This window comes from Genypterus blacodes, unplaced genomic scaffold (genome assembly GCF_046128005.1).
Source record: "Genypterus blacodes isolate CSIRO-AG114 ecotype Tasmania unplaced genomic scaffold, CSIRO-AGI_Gbla_v1 ptg000128l_1, whole genome shotgun sequence".
Lineage (NCBI taxonomy): Eukaryota > Metazoa > Chordata > Actinopteri > Ophidiiformes > Ophidiidae > Genypterus > Genypterus blacodes.
In genome coordinates, this window is record NW_027466930.1 from 227,570 (window position 1) to 234,666 (window position 7,097).

Here is a 7,097-nt window from a genome sequence, read left to right on the forward strand (position 1 = left end):
ATGTTGTAGTTGCTGAAATGTGAAAGTCGTACTAACTTCGGTCACCGTTGTCGTACACGCTGAAAGAGGGCTGCTCAGCGACTGGAGCTTGTTATGGCGGCTGTCCAAAACCAGGAAACACACACAAAGCATCTCCCGCAGGGGGCCAACAACCTTAAAAAGAGCCACTCCGGAATATACGGGCGGAGATTAAAGGCAAATGCGTGCAAAACGTTCACTCACATCACCTGGTTTCAGCACATTCCCCCCATGAAAACAGCTTCCCGTGATTTATTACAACAACATCCACTTACTTGTGTGATCTCTAAGAAAAGAAGAGCTGAGGTTGATTTTCTTTTTTTTTATATTCTGGAAGCGATGCAGGTGCACAGGAGTACGACTCCAGCGTTTGTACCCGCCCGTATACAAATAGTGAGGTAGGTGGGGAGCAGAAAGGCAATAATGAGCTGTAATTACTGGTGAGAGGACAATCGTACCTGCTGCAATGAGATGTCGTCATGGGGTTACCGTAGCAACGCAACACCTGCCATTAAGCGCAGCGTCGTATTGATACACAATCTAGTTTTCCCTGTTTCGGGGGGAGATATGACTGTAAAGGTTCAATTGTGGTAAACAGTGGTGTTCCGTCCATTTTGTCCAAGGCCACATAAGGTGAAGGAGGCGGAGCAGACAGGTGGTGTGTTTGTGTGGCACAAATAAGAAGCTGTGTGATGTGTTTGTGCTTGTGTGTGTGCTCTGGGAGGGAGGAGCTTAGTGAGGGCGCAGAGGTGCAGAGGAGTGTATGGGATGAGAGCAGGCAACGGGTCAGACGCGGGTTTAGCTCATCCATCATTTCCTTTTGTGGTCAGAAAAGGATGGAGGGCTGAAGCGCCAGGGGAAACAGAAGAGAAATGTGTTGTTTACTGGAGGAGAGAGGGGGGGGGGGAGAGAGAGAGAGAGAGGGAAGCTGATAAAGTGGTAGAGAGGAGAGAGCGATAGTAGGTTGTTAATTAATTCATGGCCCCCGGGTGGTTAAGGGGCCTCCAGAGCTTATTTATCCTGAATGTTTAAGAATCCAGCGAGGCGAAGCACTTAGATTACACGGCGAGACATTCACCCAGCAAAACACACACCTCACACACCTCACACACACAGCGAGAGTCCGGCAAATTCATTTGCGTTAACGACGAACGGAACAGATGTCCGTCTTTGGAGGGTGCGTGAAGCGATCAAAGGCGTAAAGATTAAGTGTGTGAAATGTGATGTAATGCGATGTAACTCGCTCAACCTCCGCTGACCTTCATGCTTTTTATATCCACACACACTCAGACTAAACTCTACGAAGCGACTCGAAGCCTTCAAATGGACTCCACAGGGACCTTGACATTAACATTACCAAGCCCATACACACATCAGTCACAGTAACAGTGTTTATATAAGGGAACGGCTAGATTCTATGTTTTCGAATAAAAGTCCAAACTTAACCTTTTTGATGGGTTATTAAATTTCAGCACTTCTTCTAACCACAAACCTAGAAAGGATCGTTAAGGAGGTGTCAGTGAAAGTGAGACGTTTATGTGAGAGCGTCAGCAGAAATGCAAATGTAAAAACATTTCCTAAAACTTGAAGCTGAACAATATGATTTTTTTGATTTTTTTCTTTTTGCTAATTATCCAATTTCTATTCTTCTGTGCTAGATAAGGACGATGCTGGTGTCTGTAATGAGAGGCAATGGGAAGAAACACCAAAGATTACGATGATATATAATAGGATTAACAAGCATCTGTGGTGAATTATTACACAGTTTGGGCCACGAATAGAGAAGCAAAGAGATGAAAAACACATACGGTCTGGATTGATTGTCCCATATGTCTTATTTAGAAGGCCGTGAAGGAATTAAAGCCGGTGCCAAATCCCCCGATCAGTCAAATGTATAAAATAAACATGTAAAGTTCCCATTGCACCGCTTCATTTGCTCCCTTGAACAATAAAGGGGGGAAGGGGGAACAAAATACTCCTGAGCAAACTTTTCATCACACTGATGGTGATGCAATCAGTCACACTCCGCCTCTGTCTGCACAGGTGTGTGTGCAGTATGTGAGGTTAATGGGGAAAGGTCAAAAAAAGGTTAAACCTTACAGGATTAACATTTCTCCTCACTGATTATAATTTATATCCTCTGACTTTATGTATTCATTCTGTATTCATGTCCTGGGTTTGGTCCGTCCCCCCTGCGTTCAGAGCTGCAGGCTGGATGTCCTTCAAACGTATCATTTGCGCAATTATGGACTGAATGTAGTTGTTTCACCAACGATTCAGACTGGAACGCATCTCATATATCATATCAATTAGGCAAATAGGAATACTAGGTCCTGTTCTCATTGCATTTTAACTCAATTCAAACAAACCTTTCATTTCACAGATATAGTACACTATCATTTATATCAGGCTGCATAATAAGAATCATATTATCACACATAGTAAAACAAACCATGAAGGGGAACTGGAATTGCGTGTCACGTTCCTCAGATATGCAATGAATTCAGGCAAGCAAAGCACAGACAACAGCAATACAAACTAAGGACAGAGGGTAGAGGACAGAGGGTAGAGGACAGAGGACAGAGGACAGAGGACAGAGGTTTCTAAACATGGACAGTATTTGTGGCTTCATGGTCACCCTGGATGCTCTATGACACCACAACTACAAGCAGAAGAAAAAAAAGGAATGAAGAATTTGTTCTGTAAAGGAGAGGCTTTCTGCCCAGATACAACCTGAAAGGAGAAAAACACACACCCACACACACACACACACACACAGACAAACAGAACACACATGAGCTTCTTCCCACTTGAAAGCCAACATGAATGGATAGTTTCACACAGACCGGGACAACCTGCTTCACCTACGTTACAACACAACACAGAGGCTTTGTTAGATCCCTCCAGCGTCACATTATGTAAACACACACTGCATCCTTTAGTGTCTTTATAGAGGTGAGCAGACGGATGACAGATGAGCTGGGAACGGGGAGCTTCGTTTTCTCGTCTCCGCCTTCAGCAAACTCCTTCCTTTTGGTTGGTTCACTCAGTAAGAACTAACAGGAGTAACAACCCACAAGTGACAGAGAGGCAACATTTATCATTAATGTTACCAAAAGGCTTTTAAGGAGAAATTCACGTCTGAAAAGTTTCAAGCATGCAGGTCAAGAGTTCCCTGGATTATCTTGGAACAGTTTTAAGGAAATTACTATGAACCGAGCTCTCACAGGAAAGGTCAGCGGCCTTATTAAAAGCAGATTTGTGATCTTAACTCTAATTAGATCCCTAGGGAAAGTATTTTTTTTATTCCATCCAACATCTATTCAAACCTAGATCCTGTAGAAAATTAGATGCTCCAAAATTCACAAACTCCTGCTGCTGCTGTATAACTGGAACAAACGAAGGCCCCCGTTCATCTCCGCAGCGTGTGGATGAAATGAACAGCGACGTGTCTGATCTCACATTTGGTCTCATCGCCGTAACATAGCCTAGTTTCATTTAAAATCATCGTACCTGTCATATTGTCACACCACAAACACAGAGTGCAACACACTTCCCCATGCTCTCAAACATATCATTATGCAAATACACTTGACAGTCTGCCAAAGATATGGCTGCCCACAGAGAAGGGATTTACTGGATTCACTCACTGCATTAACGTGTCATGCTGCATCAGAGGAGACATGAGACTGAGGCGGGATTGTGGACACAAGCGTGTGAGACAACATGCGAGACAGACAGCACCCATATGGCCGTTTCACCCAAACCCTGATACTGTCTACGTGTCTATTTTTTCTTAATGATTAGTCGTTTATTAATGCTATTAACATAAATACATGGTTCTATTCGATAGTTTTGGGTTATGATGGTAAAATACCTGCTGTAGCTTTAATGTGAGGTGTTGCAGTTTTGCCTCAGTTACGTAATTGGAAAGGAGTGACAATGACTCAACACTGGAAGGCGGCAAAACATAGATAGTGCAGCTTTCAGAGAATTATGTAAACGAAAGAAATTGCTTACACGGTGTTATTAAATGTGCCGTCACTCTCTCGCTCTTAAATCATTTTGTGTTTTTTCTGTGCTTCCCCCCTCTAACAGCTACCAACCACCCCAGAGACCGGACACTAGTGAGCGTGTGTGAGTGTGTGTGTGGGCGATCCCTGCTTTAAAAACAACCTCCCGTCCTCTAGTCGCCGTCCAGAAACTGTAAGTACGCATCCCGTCTGTCCCATTATGCCTCTTCAGATGAAAGCTGACTTTTCTATGTGTACAAATTACCTGACAAGAAGCTTTTAGACCCTAATATGAAAGATTGATTCAGTTTAATCTAAAGAAACCATAAAATGCCTAACAGGATTAAATGCTAAGTCCCTTACCAGAGTGAGCGATAAGCAGAAGCTGTGCAGTTAAATTCGGCCTTTTTCTGCTTGACTGAATGTTCTGCTTTAACGAGCCATTTATAATGACTCCCCCCACAATTATTCCCAGAGTTCGACCCTCTAACTTTCTTTGTCTCACTACCAGCTCACTCTGTCTTCCTCCACTGAGAAATGTAACTTATATTCTATTAAGGTTAGGACCTCTATCTTGGTAGGATGCCACTATTGTAGTTCTCTTGCAGTGAAGGTCCACTGATCACACACAGCTGTATACAGTATGTGCGGGCCAGTAAGTGTGTGTGTGTGTGTTTGTGTGGGTGTGTCCTCTGCAGCTTTTGCTCACATCTGCAATTCTGCCTTGACTCCATGCCAGAGAGCAGAATGCTGACAGTATAGAGATGCAGAGCGGAGCGTTCTCTGTTCGCCAGGTATATCAGGCCTGTTGCCATAACGCAGCTGATGGATGTGTGTGTGATTGCTTTAATAATACCGCAGACTAAATGACTGCGGTAAATACACTATGGATATGTAGTTGCATATTAAATGTCCTACTTTCAAGGGCAGAATTCTCTTGATATTAACACAACAAACACAGTTTCCACTCGTTGTGTTGTCCAATTTCATCAATTTGCATAGGAGAATTGTTCAACACTTAAATCCCAGAGAGTCGGTTCCTTGTACTTTGGGGCTGTCGTCCAATATGCTGAATCATTGCCATGTTCAGTTGAAGTGGATAACGTGAATTGGCTACTACAGTGTTGTTCTGGAACTGATTTAAAGGCATATTAGGAAGCTAATCTCACTCTCTGAGCGCGTTATGAAACACAGCACATTGCCACTAGCATGTGGCTGGCTTCAGGTGAGAAAGTGACATTAATCTCTGTTGCTGAATTCATTAAAGTCCTACATAAGCAGTATTTTCCATGGGGTGTGATGTATTATGCATGGCTTTCCCCGCAGCTAAGCGTGTTTACTGTAATTCGCCCAACTTCCTGTGATTATCCAACAAAAGCCGCTTCATCAAAATGGCAATGTATATGATTGTATCCCCGCTAAAGCATGTTAGTATTCCAGACTCCCCTCTCCGCACAAACTGCGCCGAGGGGGTGAAGGCCACAAAGGGACCCCGATGTCCTCGAGATAGACAACACGGATGCAGCAGGTCCTTCGTGATCTGGGGGTGTGGGGGGTAATAACACACCTCGCTTTAGCATACAGAAGGTGTTTCCACCACAGGAAGGGAGAGCGGCGTTTGTTTTTTATTGCCGTGTCTCTGCGCTGTCGACTCTGGATGTGTGTGGCATGCATAGTGATGTTTTGGGCTGGAACTTTCCTCTGTGATCCGTTGCCCCGTGAACGCACATTGTTGAACGAATCGGAACAGTTGAGCTGCCGATCCGCCCGTGTTCATATCTTCTGTCAGAACAGGCGGCCCGAGGTGACGATAAGCCACTGGTGCGTCGTCAGAGAATGCTTTAGAGACTTCATATTATTCAAACAGAGCCAAGCTAGAATTTACTGGCCTCATTCTTCATACTTGCACCTTTGCAACATCTGATTTCTCCTTAATGACACGTCGCTCGGAGACAGATACTGACTCTGGGGTAAATGTGGTATTTATGTGCAAAAACCCCCAGAAACTAACAACTGCACAGTAGCTTTGGAGGCACTACACCACAGAGAAGTCAGGTCACACACACACACACACACTACACAGTGGACTGATGCTCTGAAGCAGCAGGCTGTGTCAAATCTTTTGTTCTCGTGCTCTCAAGCAGCAATCCCCTCCGATAAAGAGCTTCCTTTTATTCTTCTTTCTTACATACATGTGTGTGTGTGCTGACCCATTCCAGGCGCTGTATCGACCAAACACATCACACAACAGGCTGACCTTTCGGTTACATCCTGCTGAGAGCTCTCCAAGTGACGAGCTCAGCTCAGCTCAGACCACAATGCATTTCCCCCCCTCGCGTTGACTCTCTAGACCCTCTGTTCAAAGCTGATCCTTGTTCAGTCACACAAATCCATCAAAGAGCAGCCATGGCTTCTTAGTGGGGGAGCTTTAACCAGATCAAACCCAGCAGACTGATCCTCAGCCCCTGGTAGTTTCCTCTTATCTCCACACCATGACCCTTGTCTGGCTCCATCCCTGACCTGTGTCTCTATCTCCTGATCTCCTGAACCCCACTTTCACTGCACTTTTCAACTTCTCTCAGATTCCTCCTCTAATCTCTTCTCCTCCCTCCCTTTCCTACCTTGTACACAGTGGATATAACTTTTTTAATTCACCCCCTGTGGTTGAATGCTCTTCGGTGGCAAGGTTACATCCTCCATAAAGTATAATGGGCGTTCTTATCTGCGGCCCTTGGGATGTCTTCCTTTCATGCTCGGAAGGAAGAAAAAGATTTCATCCAAAGCTTTCAGATGTTCACTTCTGGGCACGGATACGCTGGACCTGAGCCAACATGGTCGATATCAAAGACTGTTTGGGCAGAGGACACTGTCTCACCACTGGTAAAACTGTGAAATTGCAATCAAACAATCACAGAAACACCATCCCGGCTGTGTGTGTGTGTGTGTGTGTGTGTGTGTGTGTGTGTGTGTGTGTGTGTGTGTGTGTGTGTGTGTGTGTGTGTTGTACAATGTGTTATGTGTAGCATAATTGCCTGTCCTTACGCTCACGTGTGTCGTACACATTTC